The sequence below is a fragment of the Sturnus vulgaris genome, chromosome 1 (assembly GCF_052056855.1).
Source record: "Sturnus vulgaris isolate bStuVul1 chromosome 1, bStuVul1.hap1, whole genome shotgun sequence".
NCBI classification, from domain to species: Eukaryota; Metazoa; Chordata; class Aves; order Passeriformes; family Sturnidae; genus Sturnus; species Sturnus vulgaris.
Genome location: NC_142243.1, coordinates 75,757,002 through 75,772,383, shown reverse-complemented (window position 1 = coordinate 75,772,383; position 15,382 = coordinate 75,757,002). Strand labels below are relative to the sequence as shown.

The 15,382-nt window shown below is 46.3% G+C and overlaps 1 protein-coding gene across 3 annotated transcripts in view; it reads right to left on the bottom strand.

Annotated features, from left to right (window-relative positions):
• The window catches only part of RNF152 (ring finger protein 152), a 43,766-nt gene extending 28,694 nt beyond the window's left edge, over positions 1-15,072 (bottom strand). Inside the window, exon 1 of one of the 3 annotated variants that reach the window (XM_088170488.1) lies at positions 15,031-15,072. The gene's annotated coding sequence lies outside the window, so the exon portion shown is untranslated. Of the gene's footprint in view, positions 1-3,408; positions 3,520-14,605; positions 14,708-15,030 lie in introns of those variants that run through there. The other 2 variants (XM_088170496.1, XM_088170492.1) reach the window with 2 other exon arrangements.
• Between the last annotated feature and the right edge of the window lie 310 nt (positions 15,073-15,382).

The window sequence follows — 15,382 nt, the reverse complement described above, 5'->3', positions numbered from 1 at the left end:
AGAACTACTTTGCACCACTTTTTAGAGGAAAGGCATTCACAAGAAGAGAGTTTGCCAATATCTGGAGTTTTGTGCTTTACAAAGCTAGCGAAATACAGTCAAAAGACTGATGGAAAGTATTTGAGCACTATTCTAATTAAATGTATTTACATTATGTACTTCTGATGCAAAGCACCAGCTAAAAAATACATCACCCAGTAACTCAAAGAAATCTAATAAGCAGTTTGAGATTCCAGGCAGTCCGCTGAAACTGCTACTCCTACAAACCTCTTTCTTCTTGATTCCTGGCTACAGAAAGTAAGGTGCCGGCAATTTATCTTAGAACAGAAGCTGATGATATGGAGGCATTTACCAAAAAAAAGAAAGGCAATACAATACAGTTCATGAACCCATTTGCTTACCAAATGAACATGTTTAGCAATTTCCTTTTATGCAGCACTAAAGAAATGCAACTTGCATTTCTTCTGTTCATGATTTTTGTGACTTATGACCTTTTCTTCTCCAGCTAATGCCTAGGCGACTCCCAGTTTTCACTTTGAGAATATTCCAAGAATATTCAAGCTCCAGATAGTCTAAACACATGTATCCTGACACACGAGACTAATCTCCACTTCCTAGGTGCAATACAACCAAACCACAGTTCTATTTTCAGATGAAGTTGATCTTCAAAAGCTTAAAAAATGTATTGAAATAAGGCCAGCAATAAATTTGGGATTGCCTTGAGGAACAGTAGGAGTGGTCAGTCCTCTTTCTACTTATCTCCAGATGTTGACAGTTTTGTGGTTTTTCCTTTTCTTCTTTTGAAGTAAAGTCAGCTGGTTTAAACAATTGCCTTTAATGTTCACCAACACAGGAGAAAAGAGGAAGAGCTGATGCAAGAAGCTTTTCCTTTTGGGGAGTGCAGAGCTTTCAGCGCTCTGGCTTGTAGGTTTCTGCCTGCTTGGAACTTCGAATGGAAAACACTCATGAGAGCCACTGGAGGTCACAAAACACAGCCAGGAATCTCATGCTGGTAAGATGCACTAAAGAAGCAAAACAAACAAACAAACAAACCCCCAAACTATCTGCTCCCTTCCATTACTTTTCTTTTTTCTTGCCTGCAAATCTTGCCACAATAGGAAAAGTGGCAAGAAAAGAAAATGTTAATGTGGTCATAGAGTAATTACTTAACCCAGGTTCTGAAAGTATAGTCAAGGACTTTCCTGTATTGGAAAAGACACATTTCACACAAAGAAGCTTCGAATTTCTGTCGTGTGGCAGTACTGAAATACTCAAAACCAGTTCCATCCACTTAGACAACTGCGTGCATTCCTTTCACTGAACAAGCAAGCCGTGCTGAAATATAAAAGGAACTGCACCTTACACAGGATGAATTGATTAACAAAAGGGGGAAGCTGATACATCTCAAAAATATGCAGCACATCACACCCACGACTTCAGACCCTCTTAAGGCAGTCACTGGCTTTTGCTCAGACACGTGTCATGAAGGAAATGCAGAAGAGAGGCTCCTGAACTGTGACGCAGGGCAGGACACTCCAAGAAGTGCACTGCACACTTCAGAAGAGTTGCCACCATTGGTAGTACTACTTAATAGTAAAAAACAACAACAGAAAAAAAGCCAATGAGCTAAAGAAAATTAATTGGATAATTAATTCAATAGCCTAGACTAGTTTTACATGAACAGCAACTGTGCTGTAAGTTAGAAAAGGATATGCAGGGACAAAAAAGTGGAAAATTAAGCCTTTGTTTATGTACCATCAGAATACAAAGTGGAATAGTTTGCAAAGTTACTGCATGCTGTTAAATACATCTTTTTCATACAAGTAAATTTACATAAATCACTGACTTTTCACTAGCCTATTTCTGGTTAGTCAAAAACATCCGTCTCTTTTGGTTTTTTCCTCCATATATACAAGTGTGAATACTCATACAAAACATTTTCTTCAACCTTTTACTTTTCTCATTTTGCCATCAAGAGAAACATAGAAGAAAGATGGTGAGGGAAGGAAGCAGAGAAGAGAGATCTTTTTGTATTTTGCTTTTAAATTAAAAAAAAAATAGGTGGAGTACATTTCTTTCCACGGATGTTTTCTGGTTTGTGAAAAAGCATTTTCCATTTGATTAATTCAGTCAACTAAGCTTGTGACAAATACCAAGAACAAATAGTTTTGAACCAAAGAGCCTGGCCCTTTGATTTCAGCTATTTTTAAAAAATGACTATTTCTATACAAAGAAAGCCAATCATCAGTTCTAAACAGATATTCAGAGGATATGAAAATCAGGTCCCCCTGCATTAAGCTGCTGATCCACAGCATAGAGGAGCATCTAAGCCTCTGTGGACCACATGCCACAACCGCCTTTGTTCCTGTTTGAGAGCACAGGACAATTAGCATTTTCCAGCTTCTCCTCGCCATTGCCACGGTGGAACAATTAAGAGTACAAATGAAGGTTCAAGTAGCAGCCCTCATAAATTACACACACAGAGATCCTTCTGTTTGAACCCAATCTTCCACAGGTCTCTAATGAGAGCTATGAACACCATCCACTAATCATCTCATCAGTAATGCAAATAACCATCCTGGCCTCCCATCAAGTGTCTCTCCAGCTCAAACACCGTGCCCTCAGACTGCACAGCCCTGGGTGCCAAAGCTGCCGTGTCCCACTGGGAGAACCTCAGCATCACAATGCCCTGAACACCCCACAGCCTGCTGAGCACAGCCCCACATCAGGAGCCAAAGCAAACCCTCAGCTACCCTAAGGGCTCACAGCCACTTCTGTCCCTGGCTCTGCACACCCCAAACAGGCAGGAATGGCAAAGGCAGGGATCTCGGATCTCACAGAGGATGCCTTGTTCAGCTACAGCAACACATCTTCAAGTCCCCGAAAACAAAACACTGAATAAGCAGTGCAGCAGAACGGCTACAGCACTGGCCTGGCAACTAAAAAATGGAAACATGACCTTGTTTTAGACCCCCAGGGACATCACACCCTGCTCCAGGGATGGCACAGCAGTGCTGTTATCCTGGACGAACCTCAGGCTCATCCTGTTCCCCCAGGCCCATCTCCATCCCCATCTCCTTATCCTAGTGCATCATTTGCCATGCCTAAGACTGTGGATGGACACTGTTAGAGCACTTTGAAATCAAAATGAAAAGAAAAGCATTCTTCTGTGAAACATCATTACCACCCTGCCAGCGAAGTGTGAATTGCAAGAGCTTCCAAAATAAAAATAAATGTATTTGTATTAGTCCCTTACCCTTGGCATCAGGCCCATACTGCCAGTTCTCATAACATTTACAGGGAAACTGGCATAAACAACAGTGCAGCAAACAAAAGGAAATTCTGTGAGAATCAGATCAAAATATACCAAACAGGGCTTGATACCAAAAAAGCAAAGACAAGCTTCACCTGGACAAGCAACCTGTAGCTGTAGTCACTGAGGTTAACAGATCTACCACGGCAGAAGGAAGAAAACAGGCTCCCAAGCACCTGCAAAATAGCATATTTCAGGTTCTTTTAACTAAACAGATTTAGAAAGTACAGCTAAGGGGGGGAAAAAAAGCTTAAAGGATTTAAATATTGCAAATAACAGTGCCAGCACTTCAGCCCCCCGGTTCTGCTGTGGCACAGCTCAGCTCCTGCCAGCAATTCCCTACCCCACTGGAAGGAGAATTTCTGGGCTTCCAGTGCCACTCTCAGCAAATTTCTACTTTCCAAGCAGCAAGCGTCTGTACAAGAGAAACCCTCCTATCAGCATTACCAGCTGTGCCCACAGCACAAACAGAGCAAGCACGTACACTGCAAAATCTCAGTGTTTGTGTATGTGTAAACAGTGCACTTCTGAAAAGGCAGAGAGAATATTTCCAAAGTAAACACTGCAAAGATTTTGTGTCCTTTAGGATGTCAGAAAGCTGCTGTGATCCACTGCTCATCTTCCCCACTTACCATCTAGCTCAGTTAAGGCGCCTGTGGAACTCACAGGGATCACAGCCACATCTCACAAGCCCGTTTTCCTCCGTGCAAGAATGGGAGGGACTTTTCCCCTTACAGCAGTCCAGCTCCTTGGTGTGCTACCCTGCCTAATAGTAGCTTACAGACATTGAAATACCAACCAGCTCTAGAGCAGGAAATGAAGCCAGAGAAACCAATTTCTACACCTCACCAGTAGGATGGCAGCTGCTGCCCCATGAAGTAGGGAGAAAGGGGGCAGGCTCCTCACTGCCCAATTGGATCCCAGAAACACTTACAAAGGTATGAGATAGATGGAAGAAACACACATGCTAAAGCATTGAAGTGGAAGACCATCTCCACCCCAAATCATTCATTTTCAGAAACAGAGCAGCCCTCCAAGACCCCGAGGATACCTTCTCTTATGCAACTCCACCTGCAACTGATGGAAAAGAATGCTTGTTTGATGAAGATGCCAGGACTTTGAGATTGGGACTTTAATTAAAGAGCCCACTCCTGAAAGATGTCCCATTCTTATCTTTTGACTTGGGAGAAAGCAGGAGGAGGCAAGCAAAAAGACTGATGCTTTCTCCTCTTAACCACCTACACAAGCACTTTTTCAAAACATGCAGAATTATGGCAAGTTATGTTTGAATTAAGGAGCCTATGGGGATAAGTTCTCAGTCACAGAGGAAAGAAAAGCAAGGAAAAGTACTGCAAAGAAAATTGGTTTATTTAAAGCCTGAAGAAAAACAAAACTTAGAAGAAAGTGTTTTGGTCCAATCCTGGATGAAACATACTCAAGCAAAACATCTGAAAGAAAATCTCATGCACACAACTGCCTACTTCCAGAGCAGGAGGGCTTCATCAGCTGAAAAAGAATCTCCCTCAGGCTAAAGGCCAACCCTGCTGGTCACCCACAAGTCACACAGCTCCATCATCCTCACTCCTTTCCATGGGGATGAAGGGCATCCAGAGCAAATTACAAGTCCAGAACCTAGGTACCCCTTACAGGCTTGAGCACCTTGACACCACAAGTACTTGCAAGAGCCTCTTTTTCCTCTAGCTGCATCGGGACAGTATTTCAGATCTGATTTACTGTCTAGACACAGCATACTATCACACAGGACAAGTGAAGAAGACTGAGAGCAGCAGAGTGTAGAAAACAGACTGGACCAATTTTTTTCTTTCTTTAACAACAGTACAGTGTGCAGTCTACATCAATGTCCTCACAAAAATGCTTGATCTGTCCTGCACCTCAGAAGCTGGTTGCTGAAAACAATCCAGAATACAATTAAAACATGGATTCTGTTAACTTTCACTTCCCTCTGCAATTTTGTAATCGTCTCATCCATCAATTTTGAAAGAACATTAATAGTGGCATCAGCTGGCTCTCCACCTCCTCTGCTGAGCCAGCTTTTTCCATGCCCTGTCCCTGCCTCTTAGCATCTGACCACAGATGCTGTGAGGAAGAGGAGAGGAGGGAGGCAAACCAGGAATGGAGAGAGGCCAGCAGGGCACACCTAACGTGGGGGCCACCCCACAGAGGAGCTGCTCATTTCCCAGGGGAGCTATGGGAACTCAGAGTGCCTGAAGGTCTGCCTAAACATGCTTACTTCAAAAGAAAACCACACACACAAAATAGAGAGAACAAGGTTCTATCAGGGATTAAGTGAAGCCTATACAAGCTCAGACCAAATCCTAGGCATACAGGCTCACCACTGGAGATGCCTTGGCCGGTAGTGTGCAGTGCTTTTTGCTGTTTACTTTCTCCCCCCACAAAACCTGTCCCCCATCTCTTAAAAATGTGTACACGTCTCCATTGATACAAACCATTTCTCCCAGTAACGTTCCACAGGTTTAATAAAGTCCCTGGAACCCCAAGAACTTTCAGACAAGAGCTGAAGACCAGTCCCATGTTCCTGTTGATTGTCTCTCCTCAAATACATGAACTTCAGTAATCAAATACTCGCTCTTGGACTTAAACACAGTGGCAATGCAAGGAGAAAAACCGGTTGGTGCCAGTTTTTAGCATCTGGCTTATTAATTATTTTGTAAAGGTGTACAATCATTTGAGTCATCTGAAACTTTTTAAGACATTCTGACATTATTTTATGAATCTAGTTTGACATGGTTTATAGTGATCATGGCCATGATTTATATCACAAATGCCCAAGAACACAAGTCTATCTTTTAAATTATTATCATCCCAACTGTTTCACTGCAGGTCAGCCTGGTCTGTTCCAAGACCAGATTTGTTGGCAAGCACATTTTCTTTGCTGGTACATGCACTTTTCCTCATCTAGTAAAATGAAACAAAAAAAATCCCAAAGTACATAAAGAAAGCCTATTGTTATGCTCATTTGAACAAAATCAGAAAATGTTTACTTTGTCCTCTCTTGCTGCTGCATGAGGTTGGTAATAACCACTCCCCTCCCCTGAATAAAGATGTAGGAAGAGACTTGCTGTAAATTGGTCAGGAGACAGAAGTGCAGACATCTAATGACTTGCTGGAACAACAGACATCATTTTATTGGAAAGTGGCCAAGTTCACCAACTTGCATTTCAGCTGGCAGCTTAGCCTCTAGAACCGGCACACTCTTTCTTGAACTATCATGTTGAAATATTAATTTCCAGAAAATTACAAAGCATGAGCAACTAGTGCTCCTCACTATGAACTGTTGCAATTTTAGTGTCATATTCAACCCCATAAAAGGTAGGTGACATCGAGCAAGACTGTATACAACAAAACACTGAGGAACAGGATGGAACACAGCATATTTAGATATAAGGCATAAACAGAGTTGGCCTAAAGCAGCCATTTCCCCATTGTTAGATCTCAAAGTATCCCATAGTAATGGCTCTGGTCTAAAAGTGAGGAAGATGAATCCTCTAAAAGGCTTCAAAGGCATTGGGCTGGCCTTCACCTACAGTTTGAACAAGCAAAAATTACAGATCTGCACTGGAATCAAGGTTGCACATAACCCTACCAGGCTATCTAGGACCTCTGGAAAATGATAAGTGCCACCAGAAAAAACAGGCTGAAGTGATGTTACCCGAGAGCATGGAGAGAAGCAGATGACATTTGTTAGGGGAACATAGGAACAGAGAGGGAAAGGAGGGAGGACTGGGGAGGGTGACTTTAAGGGGATGAGCAGGCTGCCACGTAGTGAAGGGCAGAACAGACACAGGCAAGTCAGAGAGGACTTGAGAAGCACCAGAACTCTGCCCACCCCATCCTTAACTGGGATCTGAGGATACCCAGACTCTGGGCTGTAAAGCCCCCCAGTACAGCACCAGACAACCTGCTGAGAATGTCATCCCACTCCAGCCACTGACCACCATCCACAGCCAAACAGTGCTCCCTCACCAGGCCCTAATCTCATGGGTTAGAAATTAATGCTACATCCCAAGGGTCTGTGCTCTCTGGATGACTCAGGCCACTGCAGATTCATATGGCAAGGCCTAATTTTTATTCATCTCCCACTTTTCTCTTTGTACAGTTATAAAATTACATTCAAACCTAGCTATGTTAATTTTTAATACAAATACTGCAAACTTTATCACTTCAAAATTAGGAGGTATGATAATGAAGACTACCCATACAACCTTCACCCAGCCTCTGTATATATCTTAACTAACTCTGTTTCCAATTCAATGATCACAAACCATCTGAGCTCTGGAAATCAAATGCTTTCAAAAAAAGGCAGAAAGGTTGTGTGATAAAAGCAACAGCTGTCCCTCAAACCCTGCCTCACTCAGTGAATATCAGAAACATTAGTGAACAAAGCAGTGCACAAAGAAAGAAACAACCACCTTGCTTGAGGAAGTTGGACGTGCTACCTGCAGGCAGGAATTACTTCCTTCTTGGCTCCACACTCAACCTTTTAAGAAGCTCAGTAAGTCTGAAACGAGTTTTCTCTTCAGGTGACCCTTAATGGGGTGGCTCAGCTCTCCAGTCAAGGTATTTAGGGCTAATCTACCCACACCAGCAGCTGAGATCAGCTGTCCTTGTGCTTCCAGCAGATGAACAGCTACATCATGCCAGGTATTCTGGGATGAGTGAAAAATAAAATATACCCAAGTACCTCTTCGATGCAGCCAAAATCGAAGGTGTTTCAATCACCTGAGATTGATTTGCTCTTTGACTTCATTCCTCAACTATGAAAACAAAGACAGTACCTTAACCTGTTAATAACTTCCCCACCTGAGAAAGCCCTCCAGGAAGGAATTAGCAACTGTTCAGTTCAAGGTCTGGGTAGGGTGTAAAATAAATAGATGTAGAGACACATGGAGAAAGTAAATGTTGGGAAGAGAAAATGAATTATGCAGCAATTACCTATCTAGTGAAAAAGGGACTCTGTGAAAGGGAAAAAAATGATGCAATTACAGAATTAAAGATTGTATCATAATGCAGATGCAAAGGGGAGTTCTGCAACATTAGTTCTGGAACTTCATTGCTTTTGTCCGTCTGATTTTGTAACCCCCGTTGTTCTCCTGATGTCATTATTTTGTAAGCAATTGAAATGCAGCACAATTATGTGATCATATGTCTATATCTTTTCATCATTAATAATATGTGGAACAACCGGCAGCCTCTGCTCCCAGCACGATGGATGCCTCCAGCAGATGGTGTGAACGACCCCCTTTCTTCTACCTTTATCTGAGGTAAAGAGCAAGGAGAAGAAAGGGAGCTTTTATGCTTCAATTCCATGCACAAACATCTGGGGTTGTTTCAGAGGAGGAAACCAAGACCAGTATCAATCACCTAATCTGAAGCTGATTGTCACAAATCAGATTTTGTGAACAAAGGCGCTGAGCAGCTGATGTGCTTTGCACAAGGTCAGAAGGAAAGCTCCCAAGGCCTGGATCCCAAATGACCCTGCTAACAGTCCTCTGCCCAAGCCTCTGAATCCCTCCTACCTTCACAGTAAAACTGAAGTGTAGTCATTTCTCCTAACTGCAGGTCAGGGAAGAAGCCCACCATCTCCAGGCTGTGTTTCTGTGTTTGTTGGTAGATGCAGTCAATGAGCAACTTCAGGGAGAGCCATCATATAAAATACAACTGGCAAGCTAACATTAGAGTTGCATGTGTTCATTCTGGATGATAATTGTTATATTGGGTCTTTTAAGTAAATTACGCTGCATACCTCCGACTTCAGGCCAATTGCCAACATGTTTCTCAGCGTCTGGGTCACCCTGCTTTGTGAGGGAAAGCAGCTGCAATAGCAACAACCTAACTTGTTTTATTTGCAGATGGCATTAGCTGGCAAGAGGCAGTGCGTCTGACAGCATGCTCCCTATGCATGCTTCGTGCTTTTTAAAAAGTCTTATTTGCCTTTGTACGTCCTCAATTGCAAACACACACGCAGCCTTTCTTTTAAGTAGTACTTTCACTGTGTCTGTGGGGTGCTGGCAGCTACTAGCACAAGCTTTATATGATCTTGTGCACACAACAAAACAAGTTTCACTTCTACCTTTCCCCATCCTCAGAGAACAGAGCTTGCAAAATCTGGAGCTATCAAGTCCCTGAGGTGCAGTCAGAGCCTGCAGCGTCCCAAGCACTTGGGTCACACTAGCTCCTCTCAGTGCACATCTTTTGGAAAATCTCCACCGTGGAAAAGTCCACTGTGGTAATGGAAACATTGCAATCCTTCCCTCTTGGCATGGAACCTGCTCAGTTCAGTTTAAAAGCTAAGAGAGAAAGCACTGCACCATCCCTAAATGTATACAGGTAGCACAATACATCAAACGAGAGCAGGCAAAGATAATACCACAGCCATGTTTTACACCACATGTGCCTACTTCAGGATTTCTGACACAGAAGCTTGAGTAGCTGGCACCTTCAGAGGAGGGACCTGCAATGTCTTGCCCAAGCCCAAGAGTCCATTCTTACCTACCACAGTCATCTACCATGCAAGCTACCAGTGGTCAGAGATGATGTTCATGGAGGGGAAAAGAAGGGAAGCAAGAGATGTTCTGCTTCACCAAGTGACATATCACTAACAGCGTAGAGAATTACACTTGGATGCCAGAGATGCCCAGGCAGAGTTTTTATGTGGGGAAAGGGAATAGCATTTTGCCTTGCTGGCATGACTCAGTGCACCACATCCTCTGTAAACCCAATGGGGATGATGGGAGAGCCAGCTATACAGTTCCTCCCTTCACCTCACCTTGACAGATGCATCTGGTTTTACCTAGATCTATATGGGTGCTTAAGATTTACCTTGGTAAATCCAAGGTGTCACATAGTATTTTGACATTAGAGCCTGACACTGGTGATGTCTGCAGGGCATGCTCTGTGCCCCATGACAGCAGTTATGCACTGTCTGACAATCAGCAGCAACAAGAACGGTATCAAAAGGGTATCACACTGGGTGAGGAATTGCATGTGATGCACATAAATGCTCGACACTTCAGACACTCCTATTTCTACTATCAGCGATTCCTTGTCTTTTCCTTCAAGTCCAAGTCTGGAAGAAATGTGCTCACCACATCCAGGTGAGGTTAAGTCTGCTTTTCTTAGTAAAATGGTGATTTTCAGAGGCAGACCCTTCAAGATAGCCATGCCAAACCTGCTGCATCTATACTGGGATACTCAGCAACACACGGACATGTCCCTGACATCTCACAGCAGCACCTCAGCCCAAGTGCACACCTACCTAAAGTAACTCTGGGGAGAGGGCTGTGTGGGAATCCAAGATGGCATTAACTCACAGAAGCTACTTTGGGAGAAACATACAGCACTGACTGTTATCACTGTAAAAATCACTGAATTCAACAGGATGACTGGCACCAGTGAATACCCAGATTATCACAGTGCCATTGCACACGTGTGAGTTTGCCCATGCACGCACATGGACTCTGCTAAGCCCTGCCCAGCATGCACATTCCCATCTGCTCCAACACTCACCTCCCAAGGTGGCCTGGAGGTCAGACAAAGCAGGTTCGTCCAAGCTGTGGCTGTCAGCCCACAAGCCTTTTTAAATCTCAGGTGGCTTTAGCTTGACAAACCAAAGGGTAGCCATGCTGCAAGGAAGAGTAACAAACTGGACTCATCTGTGGCACATCCTCTGCCCTCCTGCCCCTGCAGCTCCCTTCAGTGCTGCCTCACATCGGCCCCTGTTACACACACCCTGCAAACTGGCCAGGGCTGCAGAGGTGCTGTGTTTGTGCGTTTGACCACCATACATGCAATGCCTGGCTGGGCAGCCACTACCAGGCAGAACACAGAGTAGCTGTAGGCAGTCTAGTTTTTATCAGAGAGAGCTGCTTCAAAAATTTCCCAGCCCACCCACTACTCTCAACAAACACAAGTGGGAAATTAGTGATCTTCCAGACTGCCAAACACTGGTGCAATTTGGTTGAAACTGGCCAAACAGGACACAAACAGTGCTCATTTCCTGGGGAAACTCAGTTAAAATGAAATAAAATAAAACCAGATGAAAACTATGATGTTTGATTAGTGGTGTTTCCATGTTCTGCTACATCCCAAAAAAACGCCTTGCTTAATCCAGCCTGTGAGCTGCATAGCACACAATACAGTTCAGCTCTGTAACTACCCAGATGTTACACATCTGGAGCAGGAAGGGGCAAATTTCAAACTTATTTACATCTTGGGGTTGCTCTGAAGGGGTAATTTCTGCAGCAGAAAAACAGAGCAAGGGGATTTGCATTTGAAAACAGTGAAGTGCTTTGTCAGGGCTGAAGGACCACCACGCAGATCTCAGTGTGAAAGCAGCTCTCTTTCACAACCCTGGAAATGAATTCATCACAGAGACCTCAGCATCCTTCTCCTTTTCATCCCCAGCATCCCTTAACCCATGTTGTTGGTCCTTGGCCACCATCATTGCCTTTAAGGCAGGGGGTAGCTCTGCTGCAGTCAGACCAGAAAATTCTGAGTTCTGGCCAGTCCAGGACCCAGGGAGAAGCTGCACTGATGAGGGCTAGGAGGGTTTCCTCTAACCTTACTCCGTGTGACAGATCACGCTACAGAACTGCATCAGTTCCAAGGGCTCCTCTGCTCCCTTTGCAGAGCACAGCACAGCACAGCAGGAGGAAACAGCAGCGACAAAGCAAGAAGGCAACTCCAGACAGAGTTAGAAACAGCTGTGGAATTTCTCTGAAGAGCTGCTTTCTGTAAGGGGAGGAAAGCCCAGCCTTCCATCTGACTTCCAGCCCACCCACCCACCCACCGGATAGAGGCAAAACATAAGAACAGGAGAAAATTTAAGGCATGCCAAGATCCCAGGCTCTGGAAATTAGTTTCCCACATGCTCCACAAAAAGAGCACTCACACCCAAAATCTGCTGCTTTGAGCTTGGATTGCACACCATTTACTCAGCTGAATAACCACGCTCAAGTCAGTGACATTACTTGCCTGAGTATCTTCTACTTGGCGTATGGAAGGGGGCTGCAGAACTGGCTGACAAATAAACACAAGTATACAAAAGGCAGTGTAAGGACACTCTTCTTAAAAAGGGCTGGAGCCCTAGGCCAAGTCCCAAAGTCAACAGCCATGTGGTCAGAACCACAAATCACCAGATCTTCGGTAGAGCCATGTCAACTGATCAGGGCATCATCTAGATCCATTCATAATACTAGACCTGTATCCTCCAGGCCCCATCAACTGATTGAGGTCACGGTCTGAAAAATACTTCACTGACTTAGAAAACTAAATTCTGCTCAAAAGGATGGCTTAAGTATTTAGGAGTATAAGCTTCATTAGCTTCCAGCAAGACTTCAAGCCCCAAGCACATACTAATGCTCCATAAAACTCCAGCAGAGAAGCACGACTGCTGCTACTCTGCCAGTACTGGTCCAAAGTATGGTCAGCTGTTCTGGATGGAACCCAAACATGATACTGCATTTGCTTTCAGCCCCATGCAAGGAAAACTATGTGCAGTTTGCACCCTGAAGAGCTAATGAGAGGCAGCTCTGAGCTTGAAATCTCCATATGCAAGCTTGCTTTCAAGTATCTATCTCTAATTTCACTGGGGGCAACTCACATGACTGAAGTTAAACCTGTGCTGAAGCCTCTGTCGGACTGCAGCGGGTGGAGTTTCTGATCTAGTTCATCGAGGAGTCAAGGTGAGAACCCTGAACTGAAGCCAAGAACAGGTATGACAAAAACATACCCGCGGATTTTAGCAAAGCTGAAGGACCAAGTGAGACCCTCGGGAAAGGGTGACCAGCACCCAGAAGGATCTACTTCCCCATTCCCTAGGCACTCTGCTAAGCCAGGTCTTCGGACGAGAGGTTCATTTCCATGTATAATTTAAACACATAATATTAAGGCCAAAATATTTATCGTCTTCCTGGCATATCCATAATCTGGATATCTCACAGCACTGTCCAATACTCCCAAGAAGACTTCACAACATGCATATAAAACTTCTATCAGGTGTGGTCCAAGCAACTTTCTTCCCTCCAGAAAAGCAGCAAAAAACAGGCGTCATTTTCATTTGTCTTCACATACCTGGCCAGCTGTCCAAACCCTCTTAGAGACCTCAGCTTTGAGCCAGAGGCTTGGACTTTTTAACTATACTGCCAGCTTGTGCATAGCGGGAATTTTCCACAGAGCCCCGTCCCGACACCCATGGGCACACCAGTGCCACGGCCAGCAATATCACAAGGCTTTGCACTCCTCAGCCACGACTACTTTTACGTTCCACCTTTCATGCAACTAGTAAGAAGCTGAAATCCAGCCGCACACTGTTACATAGCCAAAAACAGAGTTTTCACCAGAAGGGCTTTTTTCCTAGATTGCTACTGTTGTCATCCCATAGGCTCTACATTAGTGCAGATTCACTGGGCATTTCAAAAAGGCCTGTGGTACAGAAAGACTGAGAACAGGACCTTTGTACTCATTCTAAGTTGAAAGGCTACAAATAATTTCCAACAGCCTAAAACAGACACAAAATCCAAGCAAATCTGTATCAAAAGCTCTCTAAAATGTACTAGTTGAAAACAAAAATAAAAGGCGAACAAAAACAAACCATGGGCCATATCGACGAGGAGGAGGAAGAGTTTCAGCGAGCAAACAAGCACAGAGGAATTACTACGTTTACAGTTCAATTAATGGGACCTTATCAAAAGCCTGTTTGCTTTTTTTTTTTTAAGACACCTATTACACAAACACACACACTTAATGCCTCGCCGGCTGGCACCCTGGCGCACATATCCTAAGTGTGTATCCACATTTCAGGAGAGGCAGAGCTGCTCGCGGAGAAGTCCCTCCACCGGACGGCGTATCGGAACAAAGCGCTCGGGTGACGGATATCGGCAGGGTCCGTAAATCACATTTTTGGCAGCTCGACCTCAGCTGGGTCGGCATCTAACGCCGAAAGGAACTCTCAGCGCCACTGCCCCGTTCAGCGGGGATCCTACCTGGGCAGGGGGCTTCACGCCTCTCCGCCAGGCTGGTCAAAAAAATAATTAAAGCCTCCCTCTAAAAGCCCGGCGAGATGTCTGGCACTTAATGACAGCACCGGAGTTACCGCGTATCTTCCCCGCTAACTGCCGGCATAAGGAAGGGAAATCAACCCCCCCAAAAAAAAATAAAATAAAAAAACCAAACCAACGCTAAAGCACCACCGAACCTCCCGCTGGAACAAAGGACCCCACCAAACCCCGTCTCTAAGTTATCTGGATTTACTTGCTCGCAAAGCACACGGACAAACAACCCTCCTCCGCTCGCAACAGCGCTGGTGCGATGCAGGCGCGACCCCGGCGGGTTTGGAAGTAACCTCGGCGCCCGCCGCCCTCCCGGGACGCGGCGGCGGCCGCGGGCGCTGCTCGGCCGCTCACCTGCAGCGCGCATCGCGCCGCGGCACCGCCCGGGGGGACCCGAGCGCGGCGGGGCCGGCCGGGGCAGGCGCTTACGAAACCCACGTCTGCCCCTCGCCCGGGCGGGAGGCGTGGCGGGGGGCATCCGCGCCCGCGGCGGCCCCGCTCCCCGCCGGGAAGAGGAGGAGGGAGAGTCACCCGCGCCGCTGGATCCACCGCGCGCGAGCATCGCCCGCCGCCCCGGGGGGAGGCCGGGAGGGCAGCCCCGCCGGCGGGCAGCGGGCGCCCACTGACCTTGCCGCCATCCGCCGCCGCCGCCGTGCCTGCCCGCGGGATGGCAGCCCCGCGCCCGCCGCCGCAGCCGGCGCCTTCGCCCCGGCAGCCGGCGCCGCCCCCCGTCCCCCCCGCCCCGCCGGGGTGCGGGGCCGAGCGAGGCGTGGCCGAGGCGCCGGGGAGCGCCGGAGCCGCCCCGGACCCCGGTGCGCCCCACCCCGCTCCAGCCCGGGCCGGCCGCTGCGGGCAAGGCTGCCCAGGGGGCCCGAGCGGGGCGGCCTCGCAGCAGCGGCAGCCGTGCCCTGCACGGTGCCACCCGGCCCTGCCAGCGCGGAGAGGGGCGATGCAGCGGCCGGCGGGTTCCTCGGGGCTG